The following is a 16,879-nucleotide window of genomic DNA, read 5'->3' on the forward strand; positions in this document are numbered from 1 at the left end:
TATAAGTGGACTAGTACAATATACATCCTTTTGTGCCTGGCATATTTTATTTAGCATAATATTTTCAAGGTTCATTTATGGTGTAGCATGTATCAGAACTTTATGTCTCTTTATGGGTGAGTAATATTCCATAATACCATATTTTGTTCACCCAGTTTTCTATTGGGACACTTGGGTTGTTTCCACATTTTGGCTGTTGTGAATAATGCTGCAACAAACATCCATATACACGTAACTGACTTTTTGTTTTCAATTCTTTTGGGTATATACCTACGGGTGGAATCACTGGACCACATAGTAATTGTATGTTTAACTTTTTGAAGAACTGCCAAACCATTTTTCACAGCACCAGTTTTCATTCCCACCAACAATGTAAAAGAACTCCCCACATTCTCGCCAACACTTGTTATTATCCAGTTTTTTTTTAATTATAGCAATCCTAGTAGGTGTGAAGTGATACCTCATTGTGGTTTTGATTGCATTTCCTGAATGATTAATGACAGAGGAAAGAATGAATGAATGAAAGCATAAAGGGGCTTACAAGTTTAATAAATTTTTTATCACAAAGGATAAATCACTCTTCTAGTTTATATTATTATTATATTACTGTACAAGAGCACTAACATTCATTTTAATAATGATAAATAATAACTCATCATTTGTATACATTTGTTTTCATTATATAAATACCCTTTTTGTAATATGTAATATTGTTTATCCATACAACATGGTGACTATAGATTGTCTCCTTTTACAGAATATTGCAACTAATATGTAGTGGTTTTGTCTTTCTTCGTTTCTTGCCACATGCCAGGCCATGGCCCCTTGGGAAATGAGCTGGGCCACAAAATGAATTAGAGTTCTGCCATTGTACAGCAAGGGGGTTCATTTGAACAGGCACAAGCAGCCTATGCCTTCAGTACTCTCTGTATAAATAGGGTTACTTTCAGGGCTCATTAGCCCTAAAAGCAACCCCTGCGGAAACTACGAATCACTTTGATCATAAATTGCCATACACAGAAAACTTGGTGTTAACACAATATGGTTTAATTATTAACAATGTGACTTGTGATAACATAATGTATTTATAAAGCATCCCCTAGCAAGCACCATGGTGCTATATATTCAACCATCACATCATAAAATCTCAACAAGTAATAGGAAGTTGTCTAAACCACACTCAAAAATTTTAAAATTTCCCCCTCCAAGATAAAAGTGAAAGTTCATTGCCATTTGAACCTCAGAAGGCCTCAGTGATCTTCCACTGATTCAAGGGGAAGATCTTACCCTCCTCACCACCTCTACATAGGGAAAGCCCTAGGATTTTTATATTAGTCATACCCAGATGCCAGCAGTCATGCAACATCAGAACCTTTCCAATCATTCTTCTCTTAGAAATTATGCCCTTTCCTCAGGGTCCAAGGTGAATAGACAAAAGCCTACATCTTAGACTATTTGTATCATGTCAAGCAACTTCCTTGATTCTCTGTTTACACTTTTATTCTCAAAGCTAACCTTTATCCCTGATATTAAATAATAGTTGACACTTCAGGACACCTAGCACATAGCAGGTGCTCAATGGTTAATTGTTGGATGCGTGAATGAATGATTCAAACAAAGAATGTTATCTTGATCCTCTCTCACCTTAGTCAGTATAAGCTGTATGCAGTTTAAAGTATTTGTTTTTCTACCAAAAGCCAGGCTGTTCAAATATATTAACCTCGATTAATAATTAACCTTGAGACTTGAAATTTACAAAAAAGCAAATCAATTTACCAATTATTCTGGCAGAGTGTGACATTAGGCTAAGTCTACAGGGTCCTCAAACAAAGGAAGCACTCTTTCAAACTTTATCTGATGAAAATGAAACATTCTAATTTATTCTAATACTTTAAAAACGAATAAATTAAATACAGCAGAAAGCTTTTGTCACACTGGTGTAAAGAGATAGAATCGATAAAGTTTGTTAAATATCGGGAGTTTTATGTATTAGGTTTTGGTTTGGGGACGTGATTTATTCCACGTCAGATCAGAATCAATGTAACAAATAGCCATGCTATAATGGAGTTCTACTAAGTTCTTAAACATTAAAACACTTCAGCAGAACTGTCGGATGAAAGTCAAAACATATTCAAATTGAGGAAAATGACCCAACAAGTTTAACTTATATTTATAGGTCTAGCAGCGTGACACCGTATAAGTAACTGTGTCCACTGTCAGGATTTATTCTGATATTTGAAAACTTGCCACAAGAAATGAGTTTCTGGGTCGACGATAGATATTGTGAGATATTGTGTATTAACTATATTAAAGGCTTTTCCTCCAAGCAGAGTGTGGCCAAGTCGTGTTTATTACGTCAAAGCGTTAATTCTCGTTAATCCATGGTTCGTTTATTAAATGTAATAGAATCAGGGTCAGCCCACAGGGGCATGTCTGTGAAATGCAAATAACCTATCATAATGAAAATCCTGCCCGCAGCAGCAAAGGATCCCGCGGCCGTAAGAGGCCGAGAACAAATCTGCCACAGGGCGGGGCCCGGGAGCCTTCTTTGGGAGGACGCAGCCCAGGACTGGACTGAGATCCAAGGGACCGACGTCTCAGTTGGTACCTTGTCCGCCTCGCCTCCTGGCGGTCCCCCTCTCTTCCCCTGCCGGTCCTGCCTCTCGGTCCTCGAAAAGCCCCGCCTCTCCTTCCCCTGGTGGCCCCGCCTCTCGCCCCCTTCCCCTCCACCCGCCGCCCCGGTGTCCCCACCTTCCCCAGGTCCCCGTCGCCTCTCCTCTCCTCCCCTGGTGGTCCCGCCTCTCCCTCTCCCGGTGGCCCCGCCTTTCCACTGGGAGGCCCCGTCTTCCCAGCTCCCTTGGAGCTCTCCCGCCCAGGCTCCTCTCCCATACCTCAGTAGTGGGAGGGGCTTGCCTGGGGGTCAGCGCCGGCGGCAGTCCCCTGGGCGCGTTCTTTCGTTGGTTGGTGGTCTTTCCGCCTTCTTTTCTTCGGCCGCGTCGGATCTCCTACTCAGGTGTTCTCTCCGGGCTGTGCGGCCCTGCCTGATAGTTGCTGAGGCTGCAAGCCCGGACCCCGCTTGCCCACAAGCCTTCTCCCCCGGCCAGGGCAGAAAGCCTCTGCGTCAGAGCCCATGCTCTTTCTCGTTTAACGTTCCCCCGAAGGACCAATTTATAAGTGGCTTGAGCTCCATGAGTGGAGTTCCGTAGACAGATTGAGACATACCATTTGGAATGAATGCAGAATCTATTCCAACATTTAGTGCCTCAAAATTAACTGTCACTAGGGTTATGTTTTGAAAAAGCAAAACCCCAGACGGCCAGACCATAACCTTGTTTTCTGCACTGTTAAAAAGTAAAAATCCTAGATAAAAGCTGGCGGGGATGTGGAGAAAAGGGAAACCTTGTGCACCGTTGGTGGGGATGTAAACTGGTTCAGATACCCTGGAAAACAGTATGGAGGTCTCAAGTCAGAGTAGAATTACCACATGATCCAGCAATTCCACTTCAGGGTGGATATCCAAAGGAAACAAATCATCACCTGGAAGAGACATCTGTACTCCCATGTTCATTACAGCATTATTCCCAATAAACGAGGTATGGAAACAACCGAAGTGTCCACTAACACATGAATGCATCAAGAAAACACACACACACACACACACACACTGGAATATTATTCAGCCTTTAAAAAGAAGGAAATCCTGTCATTTGTGACATGGATGAACCTGGAGAGCATTATGCTAAGTGAAATAAGCCAGAGAAAGAAAAATACTCTGTGCTCGCATTTATATGTGAAATTAAAAAAAAAAAGTTTAACTCATAGAGACAGAATAGAAAACGGTTGCCAGGGGCCGGTGAGTGGCAGAAATAGGGAGAGGCTGGTAAAAGATTGCAAACATTCAGTTATGCGATGAATAAGGTCGGAGGATCTAAAGTATAAAATGGTGATTATAGCTGATAACATTGTGTTGTATAATTGAAATTTGCTAAGACAGTACAACTTAAATGTTCTCACCAAAAGAAAAAAAAAGTAAACATGTGAGGTGATGGATGTGTTAATTAACTTGATGGCAGGAATCCTTTCACAATATACACAATTCATTACACTGTACACTTTAAATATCTTACAATTTTATTTGAAAATCATACCTCAATAAAGCTGGAAAAAAAGTGACAGAACATAAAAGAAGCAAGCACTGATTCAAGCTTGTGCATAATTAACTTAGCACTGGATATTATGCACATCACTAATTCATAAAACAATACAGGTGAAAAATATAGAATGATGAAGTGGTGGTTAGTGTAACTGACAGTGGTTTAATTTAAATCATAAATTTTACATCAAATTGAGAAACTTATACTGCCATGAAAAGTATAGTGACAGATTTGAAAAGCAGAACATAAAAGTTTTATTTACAACATAATTATAATGAAAAAATGCATATGAATATAAAAAGAGATTGTAGGAGGATACAGGACTCAAAATAGAAAATCAGACTCCTTACAGGAGGATGAGGCTGATTCATCCCATTGGGGTGTCCTGGAGATGGCTGGAACTCTTTCAGTTCCTGCCCTTTCTGAGTTTTGGTTAGCCAGGGTTTTCCTCTGTGAGCTTCCCTAAATCAGAGTACAGAGTATGCTGCAATAATAGAGACCCCAAATATAGTGATTTAAATGAAATAGCAGCATTACCGAACCAAACCTGGGTCCACTCAACCGAGTGCAGTAAAGAAAATGTATTGACATTGGGTTGTGGTGAAAGAAAGTGTGGTGTTTGTTGCAGGCACCAAGCAGAGAGTCTAGGCAGCTAATGCTCAAAAGGCCCAAACTCTCCAGTGGCTTTCAGGAAAGGTTTTTAAAGACAGAGTGAGCAGGAGTGTTGCAGGGTGTGTGATCAGCTCATGGACATTCTTCTGATTGGTTGGTGGTGAGGTAATCAGGAGTCAACCATCATTAACCTTCTGATCCCAGCCATCTGGGGTCTATGTTCTTGCGGGCAGCATACAGTTAAGTTCTTCCACCTGGTGGGGATTTCAGTATCTGCAAAACAGCTCAAAGGATAGGGCTCAGAATATTATCTCTAGCCCTTGAGGAGGAACTAAAGGTCCTTGACTTTATTTAATAGCTAAACTATTACTATTTTGTCTGCTTGACTGTTTTCCTTTGTTTTTGCATTTTCTCGCTTCTCTGATTAAATTTATTGTTTGGTCTTTGGGGATGGCCTAGGAGGCTAAAGCTTTTCTACAAACAAGAGACAGGCAGAGGACATGGTAGGGGGGTTGGGGGAGGGTCTGTCCTGGGAAGGCCAGATAGGGTCTTGCTTGGTTACAGGAGCTTATTTCTCATGTAACAGTCTGGAGGTAGAAGTGGCCCAGGCTGGCAGGGTGGTTCAGCTCCATTAAGTTATCCATGGACCCTGGTTTCTTTCCTCTTAATGCTCTACCATACCCTAGGATATTTTCCTCATTTGCATGGTTAAAGCTTGGGCACTGACAGGGGTTTGCATTGGCGCCATCTAGCTCTGGGGAAGGGCAAAAGAGCAGAACTGGAGGACAACTGATTTATCTTTTAAGCAAGTAAGGTAGAAGCGGCACTTATTACTTTCACTCATATTCTTTTGGTGAGAACTTGACCACACTTGGTTGTAAGAGAAACTGGGAAATGCGGTCTTCAACCTGGGCTTCATGTGCCCAACTAAAAATTTATTAGTAAAAGGGAAAAACAGATTTGGGGGGACAACTATCAGTCTGCCACATTTCTCTTGTCAACAAAAAATTAATCAGTCGAGCTAAGAAAGAATTGGAAAGTTTTATCAAGCCAAATGTGAGGATTATAACCCAGGAAGAAGAGCATGTCAGAAAGCTCTGAGAACTGTTCTATCCAGTAGAAGTAAAAGCACAGTTATATAAGTTTTTTTTTTGAGACAGAGGCTGTACATCAAATGACGTATTATTGACAGTTTACATAATCCAGATCTAAATGTCATCGTGTTAGGTCAGGTGACCCTTTACAAGAGCAAGAAGGAATGTTATCTTTTAAGGAGTCATCTTGTTGATGCTAGGAGAATGTTGCTGTTTATGGTTGGGCAGGTATTCCTGCTGATGGGGAAGGTTTGGTCAATGCATGATGCAGATACACTAGGCACAGTGGCGGGAGAGAGAAGAGGCCAAAGGGCAGAGAAGAATTTTTTATGTTTAAATCTTTCTTGTCTTGCCATAAAATATGAATTTTATTTCGCACTCCCATTTCTTTCCAATTAATTCCTTCTTAAGAGGAGTTTGCTTACTTCAGTTTACAGACAGTCCTTATTGCTTGCAATTGAAGTACCTTAACTGATGCCCCATTCTTCAGCTCCCAGTTTAAATGATGCCTCCTCAAGGAGGCTTATCTGGCCGTTACCCAAAAACTCGGTTGGCCTCTTGGTGGGTGTTGAGCCAAAACACACAACCAAGCCAAAGATTGGGAGAAGGAAGAATTAATTACCTGCAGAAAGTAAGGAGAACACCAGGGATCTTTCCCAAAGCAGTGTGTCCCCCACCCCCGGAACTGCAAAACTGGGGGAATTTTCAGCTAAGGATAAATGCATAATCATGAAGGGGCTTGTGCAGAGGAGAATTCAGCATAGAATTGGGGCAAAGGTAGACAGAGTCTAAGCTTTAGTTGATTGAAGTAATGAGGGTCTGAAAAGGTCAACATCATCATCCCTTAGGTTCCAGTTGATCTGGTAGTTGAGCACTTCAGGCTAATCTTTACCACTGAAACAGAACTGGGAGTCTTTATAAATCATATATTATCTTTGCTATTGTTACTTCTCTTGCCTGATAACAGTCACTTGTTCCTGCATTCTTTTTCTCCCTTAAGATCATTCATTAGAGACCTGTTCAAGGATAAGCATCGTGGCCAGGCTTGGATCACAAAATGGCTTAGATCAAAAATGGCTTCTCTTATGTCAAGAAAGCCATGCCTGGTTCTCTTTCTCCAGGGACCCCCCTTCCCTATCTGCTTACATGGCTGCTTTCTCTAAAGTAGGTCCCTTTCCCTTTTCCTGCCATTATTGTTTTTATCTCAGCACTTCGTTTCCTTTGCGGCACTTAACACAACTTGTAATTACTTTTTTTTTCTATGTTGTTCTCTGTTGCCCCACTGTGTCCCTTTTCTTCACCACTACATCTCCATCGCCTAGCACACTGCCCGTCATTGGATAGACAAGAAATAAATATCTGGTGTTAAATGAATCAAACAGTGGTGAAGAATGACTCAGAGAGTTCTGAAGTGACAAACTAAATGTATTGGTGGAGAGTGAGAATACAGGAACGGTTAGACACCATTTGGAGGAAGGGATCAGAAGATGATCAGTTTTGTTTGCACATGTTGAATTTGAAGTTTTGAATAATTTCAACGTGACACCTAGTAAGCAGCTTGAAACAGATCTGGAGCTCTGGAAACAGCATCACATTGGAGCTATAGTTTTGATAACCTTGAGAATTGATGAGGTCACTCATGAAGAGCATGGCAAGACTACACAGAAGGTTTACGAAGGGACTACAAAGAACAATATTTAAGCAGTGGTCAGAAAGATCAGCAGAGCTTTCGAGGACCCAGCAGAGGCTGTTAACAAGAACCAGGGAGAAGAAACCGTCGGGGAGGAGGTAGTGGTCACAAGTGGTTCAGTTGGGGCAGGGGAGGGGGGGTGAATTATATCACATAAGTCTGAAAGAGTCCCTTAGAACTGCCAATTAGGAGGCTTAGATATGATAGCTTTAGAATAATTTCAGTGGGTTGGTGGGCTGTGGTCTGAAGATAGAATGTTAGGAAGTGAATGAAGTAATTGTAGAACATGCTTTCAGGAAGTGCTGCTATGAAAACAACAGATTTTATTTGGAAAGAGAGACAAGGTCAAAGAAGAGTTGAAAGAAAGCTCAGAATGTCTTTATATAAGAGAGGGGGGCGGGAGAACAAGAGGAGTGTGGAAATGATTGATGGAGGAATTTCGACCTACTGGGTCTAAGATAGGAAGAGACAACAAAGAGTTGCCCTCCCTTGAAGATGTAAAGATGAATTTTAGAAAAGGGCAGAGTAACAAGGAGTTGAGTTTTTTCTGATGACCTTTAATTTATCTATCAACATAAAGGAGGGAGCAGTTACCTGCTGCAAGAGAGGAGGTTGAGGGGGAAGTTTGGGCCAGTTTCTAAGAGAGAAGGGAGATGGAAAACATTGCCGGTAGGAGACAGAAAAGGTCAGCTGATTGCAGATCTACCATGGCTGGAAATTCTTTTTCCTTCTTCCCGTTTATGCCTTCCTAACCTAGTCTTGTTTCGAAAAGACTTCAGGCTGCCAAATCGTAATTTTTGCACAGTCTACTCAGATACTAGATTTTTTTCCCCAAACAGTCATGGGCAACGAACATGTGGGGACAGCGAAAACAGACGGCTCCCGCACGTTCCCTTCGTTCCAACAGTGAAAACTGAGCTGGCCTCCAGCAATTTTGCGGACCCCAACCTCCGCTACTGTGGGTTACACTCCTTCGTAGAGCGAAGGCACCTCCTAAATGCTTGCTGTGGACAATGGGAGATTTAGGGACAGATGGTTCGGTTCCCTCGTGAAGAACGTCCCCCCGACATTCAGCACGTATTTAAGGCCTGCTGAAGAAAGGCAATGCTGAGAGACCAAGGTACTGCCTTTCCTTTTGTGCTCGCTGCGTGTCCGGACGCAACGCCTACGAGCATTAAGCGCAAACCGACCAGTGTTCCAAGCAAAACACCAGCAGCCGAGGCCGGAACAGGGAAAGTAGCTTGTTCCTTGCTCGCAAACCACCAAGGGAGGACGACAACCCCGCCCCGATGACATCACACGTTCATCAGCCTCGAGGCCACCTTGCGTTGGGCGTATCTTATCCTCCTAAGGCCTCAGCCTCACTCCGCCCCAGGTGACGTCACCGCACCACAACCTCTAGTAACTCTTTGCAGCAGTTCTCATCGCCGGGCGCGGTGGCGCGCGCCTGTAGTCCCAGCTACTCGGGAGGCTGAGGCAGGAGGATCGCTTGAGCCCAGGAGTTCTGGGCTGTAGTGCGCTATGCCGATCGGGTGTCCGCACTAAGTTCGGCATCAATATGGTGACCTCCCGGGAGCGGGGGACCACCAGGTTGCCTAAGGAGGGGTGAACCGGCCCAGGTCGGAAACGGAGCAGGTCAAAACTCCCGTGCTGATCAGTAGTGGGATCGCGCCTGTGAATAGCCACTGCACTCCAGCCTGGGCAACATAGCGAGACCCCGTCTCTTTTGTTTGCCCCTCCCTCATTTAAGGAAATTCTGTATCCTCTAAATCCGTGTATTTTCCCTAAACAAATAACAAATGTTTGCCTTTTTCCAGATTCATATTTTTTACGAGTTCAGTAGTTCACTAATGTGTGCATTAAAAGTTGACGAGATATAACTGGTCTTTATTACTGGCTCTCTCGTCCCACTGTTTTACGTTTGTCTCCTATTTTACGTTCCTTTACCGTTAAGGCTCACCGGGTAAGTTGGATGCTCGGGTAGTTGTAGCCACCTCATCGCTGACCCCTACTGGAGAATCGTCAAAATGTCTTTGCGAAAAGCTGTTATCACCCTCGAAGCCAGCAGGGGATGCTCGTTTGCTCACAACCTGTTGGAGAAAATGGCTGACCGGCATCAGTGCAAAAAGTTCACCTCCGAGGCCAGATTTCCTAAGTTCTTCCCACGGCGGTCCAGTTTGCTACTTTGTTACCGCCATTTCCCTCACCTAACCCGGACCTTCCCTCCCCATCTCCTGTCACCTTCATTCACCACTCTCTTGTCAAGGTTTTTGCTTTTGACTGTTGTTGGCGGAAGATCTGGCTTTTATCCGAATCCTTACATTCTGCCCGTTTACAGATAGGGCTGACTTTCCGACGGGGAACCCGGATACTCCCTCCTTGTAGGGGAAAAAGCAACCTAAGAGGAGCCCAGGCGTCCCTGTGAAAGCCGAGGTGACGGGGCAGCGTGGCAGAATGCCGTCAGCCTGTCGCTCCCCTTGGTTCTCGGATTGCCAACAGCTAACGTTAGAGGTGGAATTGAAGTGCAGGCAATTCGAGCATTCGGTGGGTTTGAGTCTGGAACTCAGTTAATGAGAGCAACGCCTGAGAGCCCTCCACTGAGCTATGTAAAGCAAGTGTTATCTTTATCTCGCTTTTAGAAGAAATAAGTAAATAAGGTATGAACGAAGAGAATCTTTAAAATTTCCAGAAGTTTTTGGTGGTCTGCGGTAGTAATTTCATCTTTATGAAAGAACTGTCTTAGAGCAGGGGTCCCCAACCCCCGGACCGCGAACCGGTAGCCGTCCGCAGCCTGTTAGGAACCCGGCCGCACAGCAGGAGGTGAGCGGTGGGTGAGCGAGCGAAGCTTCATCTGCCGCCCCCCATCGCCCCCCATCACTCGCATTACCGCCTGAGCCATCCCGCCACACACTCGCCCCCCACCCCGGTCCGTGGAAAAAATATCTTCCTCGAAACCGGTCCCTGGTGCCAAAAATGTTGGGGACCGCTGTCTTAGAGGATTCCTTTTTAAATTTAGGCATTTTAGGGGCAGTGGAAATTGATCAAGCATTCACATCAGTCTTAAAATTAATCTGATAATCTACTGGGCATTTAAAGGCTCTGAACACAGACTTTCACAACTTCTAAAATGAAGAGGAAAGGGGACAATGTAGTAAGCTTTTCATAAAACTAATTGTATTCAATTTTTTTTTAGGTGACTCATTCCAGTTGAACAAACATAACTGTTAGAAAAGGCCCTTCTTGTGTTGCACAGACTTCTTCCCCCCGGTTGCTTCTGGGTCTGCCCTCTACAACTATGTGGAATAAGTCTTTTTCCAATTATTCAGGACAATTTTTCAAGAATGTAAAAGTCACCTCCAAATGAGTGCATTTTCACTAAATATTAATATATAGAGATGCTTTTTTACTTTTTTAATCTTTACCCCACTTCACCCAAAAAATAGGAAGCAAAATACTTCTGACATGTCTCATTTGTTTTTCACTAAATAGATCCCTGAATTTGACCCAGAATGACTTAGCTGTGGATGTAAGGACTGCATTTGAGTAGCTACCTTTGTTAGCCCTGGGGTTCCTACCCACCTTTGGTGTTTTCCACCCTCTGGGAGAACTTCTCAGCTTTGTGGAACTGAGGCGTGGTAGGCAGGATAATTCCCCTCCCCTACAAAGAAGTGAACTTCCTAATACCTAGAACCTGTTGATAGGTTACCTTAGGAGGTAAGAGGGATTTTACAAATGTGAATAAATTAAGAATCTTGAGATGGGGAGATTATCCTGGATTATCCCATTGGGCCCAATGTAATTACAAGGATCCTTATAGGAGGGAGGCAAGAGGGTCAGAGAAGGAGATGTGGCCTGGAAGCAGAGATTGGAGCCATTCAGGGTTGCCAGTCAAGGAATGTGAACAGTCTCTGGAAGCTGGAAAAGGCAAGGAAACCGATTCTCCCCTAGAGCTTCCAGAACAACTGCATCCATGCTGACCTATTTGGGACTTCTCACCTTCAGAGTTGTAAGATAATACATTTGTGTTGCTTAAGCCACTCAATTTGTGGTAATTTGTTACAGCAGCAATAGAAAACAGATACAAGGTTAGTCTGTACCTTAAAAACACTTGTGAGATCAGAAAGGAATCATTCCAGTAACTGTCTTCTTTAAAATGCTTGTACTTTTTTTTTTGAACTTTTCATGTTCAGCAAGTTTTCAGGCTCAATCTTTTTCGTGTGTGTGTGTCTTTCTTTAAAGCATAATATTTTAGCAATTCATCATCTATTCATCTAACCATCCATCCATTCATTTATTCATCTATCCATTTAAAAAAAGTTATGTGGGGCTTCCCTGGTGCCTCAGTGGTTGAGTGTCCGCCTGCCGATGCAGGGGACACGGGTTCGTGACCCGGTCCGGGAAGATCCCACATGCCGCGGAGAGGCTGGGCCCGTGAGCCATGGCGGCTGAGACTGCATGTCTGGAGCCTGTGCTCCGCAGCGGGAGAGGTCACAACAGTGAGAGGCCTGCGTACCGAAAAAAAAAAAAAAAAAATAATGCTTGGTCTCTCCAAAACAATGCATTTTTGTTCTTAACTCTACTTTGCTTTACTATTAATATTAGAACACTTTCTTTTTAAAACATTTTTTTTGCTTAAATTTGCCTACTGTTTGTGTTATCTATAGGGTATACTATAGATCAAATATTTGTGCCCCAGGGAGATCAGCTCGGTGCTTTGTGACTGCCTGGAGGGGTGGGATAGGGAGGGTGGGAGGGAGACGCAAAAGGGAGGGGATATGGGAACATATGTATATGTATAACTGATTAAATTTGTTATCAAGCAAAAAAAAATATATATATATATATATTTGTGCCCCCTCAAAATTCCGTATGTTGAAACCAATCCCCAATGTGATAGTATTTGGATGTGGTGTCTTTGGGAGGTGATTAGGTCAGGAAGGTGGAGTCCTCATGAGTGGGATTAAGTGCCCTCATAAAAGAAACCCTAGAGAGCACCTTTGCCCCTTCCACCACGTGAGGTCACAGCAAGAAGACAGCTGTCTATGAACCAGGAAGCAGGTCTTCACCAGACATCACATCTGTGGGCATCCTGATTGTGGACTTCCCAGTCTCCAGAATTGTGAGAATAAAGTGTTCCTTGTTTAAGCCATCCGGACTATGGTATTTTTGTTATAGCAGGCTGAAGGAACTAAGACAGTGAACAACAAACTACTCCAAAGCTTACTTGTTTGAAATAACAACTATTTTATATCTTTTTTTTTTTTTTTTTTTTTTTTTTTGGCAGTACGTGGGCCTCTCACTGTTGTGGCATCTCCCGTTGCGGAGCACAGGCTCCGGACGCGCAGGCTCAGCGGCCATGGCTCATGGGCCTAGCCGCTCCACGGCATGTGGGATCTTCCCGGACCGGGCCACAAACCCCTGTCCCCTGCCTTGGCAGGTGGATTCTCAACCACTGTGCCACCAGGGAAACCCTTATCTCATTATTTTGAGTGTCAGGAATTTGGACAAAGCTCTGCTGGACTATTCTTCTGCTCCAGGTGATATTGATTGTGGTCACTTGGCGGTATTCAGCTGATGGCTGATCTAATCTGGAGGGTCCAAGATGCCTTAATTCACATGCCTGGTACCTTGGCAGACTTGGCTGTAAAACTGCATTCAGTCAGGCCCATCTTCCTCTCCAAGTAGTCGTGAGGCCTCTCTGTGGCAGGTTGTGAGATTTCTTACATAGCGACTCGGGCTTCAAGAGACCAAGTTGGAAGCTACCAGTCCTCTTGAAGGTTAGAGACAGAAATAGCATAGTATCACTTCTGTCTGCTGCGCTTTATTAGTTAAAGCAGTCACAGGCCAGCCTAGATTCAAAGGTGTGGAGAGAACAGAACCTACTCTATGGGTGTGAAAGAAGTTGTGGCCAGGGCTTCCTTGATGGTCCAGTGGTTAAGACTCTGTGCTTCCATTGCAGGGGGCATGGGTTCAATCCCTGGTTGGGGAACTAAGATGCAGTGCTGCGTAGCCAACGAAAAAAAAGAATTTGTGACCATTTTAAAACCCCATCACGTGTATCCATTACCTTTTTTTTTTCCTTAACTTTTGTGAGATATGTCATACATAAAGACACAAATATAATGTAAAGTTTAAAGGGTTTATAAAGTGACCAACTATATAACTGGTATTCAGAAATAGAACTTGCTAGCATCCTAGAAGCCCATACCCAAATACCCTTCCCTCTTGGACATAACCACTATTCTAACTTTGTGACATTATCTTGTTATACTTTATGGTTTTACCACCTGTATATGCATCTCTAAATAGCTATTCCTTCTTTGAACAGTGTTGACTTCTAGGAAGTTCTTCATTGTATTAAGACAATTTACTTCCCTGAAATCTTCTCTCATTAGTAGTAACTATAACCCTAGGGGTTACAGATAACAAATCAAACATTTCTACCCATCAACACCTCAACCATTTCTTACATTGCAAGGTTTCAATCTCATCTCACCTTTCTGCTTGTCCGGTTTGTGTATCTTTCTTGGAAAGTATGATCCCCAATACAGAGTATGATATTCTATCTCTGGTTTATCATCTAAGCATAGGACTGGAATATCTCATCTCTTATTCTAGATCTCAAACTTCTATTGAGAAAGCCAAATAACACTGATGCCTAATGCTGACTTTATGAGACTAAAATACGTAATATAAAACAATGCCAGGAGCTTAATTTATGGCTAGTGAATAAATAAATGGTGAATAAAAAAAACTTGTAAAAATTTGCCAGACTGGAATATTGCACAGTAAGGAACTCCCAGGCTCTGTCTGTCCCTCTCAGAAGCAACGAATAAGCTGGCAAAAATGGTCAGAATCATCTTTTTCAGAACTTTAGAATCTAGGTTTAAAAACCTACAGCAAGCAGGGAAATGTTTAATGAAGACCCAAAACGGCAGAATTTCAGTACCAGAGCTCTGTGGCACTTTCATTTTCTCTGTTACCGTTCCCCACTCCTCAGTTCAGCAGTAAGAGATGCCCTAAGGGATCTCATATTCTTGGCACACTCTTCCTTCCTTCATTGTGGAGTAGCAATCAGATTTCTCCTTAGTAGTCAGGACAAATTACTGCAGCCCGTGTAGTAACTCCCTTCTTTGCCTTTGATTCAGAGGTATGAAGAGCCTAAAGTAACTAGGCCGTAGTCTAAACTTTTAGTTCAATGGAATGATCATTGTGTCTCCTGGAGGAAACATTTCTCCCCTTAGAACTGAGACCTCTAGACCAGCAGATTTCAAGACCATGAGGAACAGGAAACAAATTTTTTGCTAGAGAGTTACTAGGGGTAATAGTGAGTGGTGCCACTCCCATTTCCAACCCTTTATTCCTGGATTCATGAAGATTGGCTATGGGCGAAACAGCACCGTATATTGGACACTGAGTCAGAGCATATACAACCTCCTGGAGAACCTTGCCTCAGCCCTGCAAAGTATTGGCACCCAGCTGTGTTGTAACTGAATCTCTGAAAGGTCATGCTATCGTTCTATCAAGTCAGCTGCTTCAGGGTGGTGGGGAAAATGATAAAACCAGTGAAATCCATGAGCATTGGCCCATTGCTACACTTCATTTGCTGTGAAGTGAGTTCCTTGATTAGAAGCAATGCTGTGTGAAATACCATGATGGTGGAAAAGGCATTCAGTAAGCCCATGGATGGTAGTTTTGGCAGAAGCGTTGCATGTAGGGTAGGCAGATCTGCACCCAAAATATATGTCTAATCCAATAACAAGAAAACCTTGCCCCTTCCATGATGGAAGAGGTCCAGTGTAATCAACCTGCCACGCTGGGGAAGGGTGCCACGTCCAGGACTCATTGTTGGTCTCTGCTGTTGGCCAGTTGGGCACTTGGCACTGGCTGCAGCCATGTCTGCCTTGGTGAGTGGAAGTCCATGTTGCTGAGTCCATGAATAAGCTCCATCCGCCACCATGGCCACTTCGTTCATGAGCCCTTTGGATGATGACAGAGGTGGCTGGGGAAGGAGGCTGGTTAGTATCCACAGAATAAGTTGGTCATCTTATCCACTTGATTATTAAAATCCTCCTCTGCTTAGACCACTCTTTGGTGAGCATTCACATGGGACACAAATACCTTCACATTCTTCACCCATTCTGATAGGTCTATCCACATACCTCTCCCAGACTTCATCATCACGAATTTTCAAATTATGTGTCTTCTAGGTCCCTGACCATCTAGCCAAACAATTGGCCACAGCCCATGAATTGGTATATAATTGCATAGCTGGTCATTTCTCCTTCCAAACAAAATGAACAACCAGGTACACTGCTCAAAGTTCTGCCCACTGGGAGGATTCCCTTCACCACATCCCTTCAAGGATGTCCCAGAAAGGGGCAGTAGTGGTGCAGCTGTCCACTTTAGGGTGGTGCCTGCATATCATACTGAACTATCTATACACCAGGTGCAAGTCTTCTCTTCCTCTGTCAACTGATTGTAGGGAACTCCACATGAGGCCATAGGTGCAGGCGGGGAGAGAGAAGGTGGTATAGAAGGAGTGGGGAACATGAGCATTTGGACGACTTCTTCATGTAACTTATTTGTGCCTTCAGGACCTGCTTGTGTCTGATCTCATACCTACCTCTTCCATTTGATGATGGAGGGCTATTGTACATCCTCAACTTTATGGCATGGTGGTCAGGTAACACTTAGTTCATGGTGGGCAGCTCAGGTTGCATGATAATTTTGGTAGCCTATGGTTAAGCATTCAGTCTCTCCTAAGGCCCTGTAGCAGACCAAGCGCTGTTTCTTAAAAGGAGAGCAGTTATCCACAGAGCATGGCAGGGCTTTGTTCCAAAATTCTAAGGACTTACACCGTGCTTCACCTATAGGAGCCGGCCAAACGCTACAAACTGTATCCCTGCTGCCACTGCCACTGCAAGCTCCATTGGATCTGCTGGATCATGTGGTCCAAGTGTCAGAGCAGCTGGCATGGCAGCCTGGACCTGCTACAGAGCCTTCTCCTGGTATGGACCCTACTCAAAATTAGCAGCTCTTTGGGTTCCTCAGTAAATGGGCCAAAGTAATACACCCACATGAGGAATATGTTGTCTCCAAAATCCAAAGAGGCCCACTAGGTGTTGTACCTCTTTTTTGGTTGTAAAGGGGCCAGATGCAACAACTTAAACTTCATGTTAAAAGGGATATCGTAACATATACCACACCACTGGATCCCTAGAAATTTCTCTGAGGCAGTTCTCTGAATTTTTGTCAGATTTATTTCCTCCTTCTGACACACAAATTTCTTACCAATAAGTATAGGGTAGTTGCTACTTCTTTTCCCT

This window comes from Mesoplodon densirostris, chromosome 4 (genome assembly GCF_025265405.1).
Source record: "Mesoplodon densirostris isolate mMesDen1 chromosome 4, mMesDen1 primary haplotype, whole genome shotgun sequence".
NCBI lineage: Eukaryota > Metazoa > Chordata > Mammalia > Artiodactyla > Ziphiidae > Mesoplodon > Mesoplodon densirostris.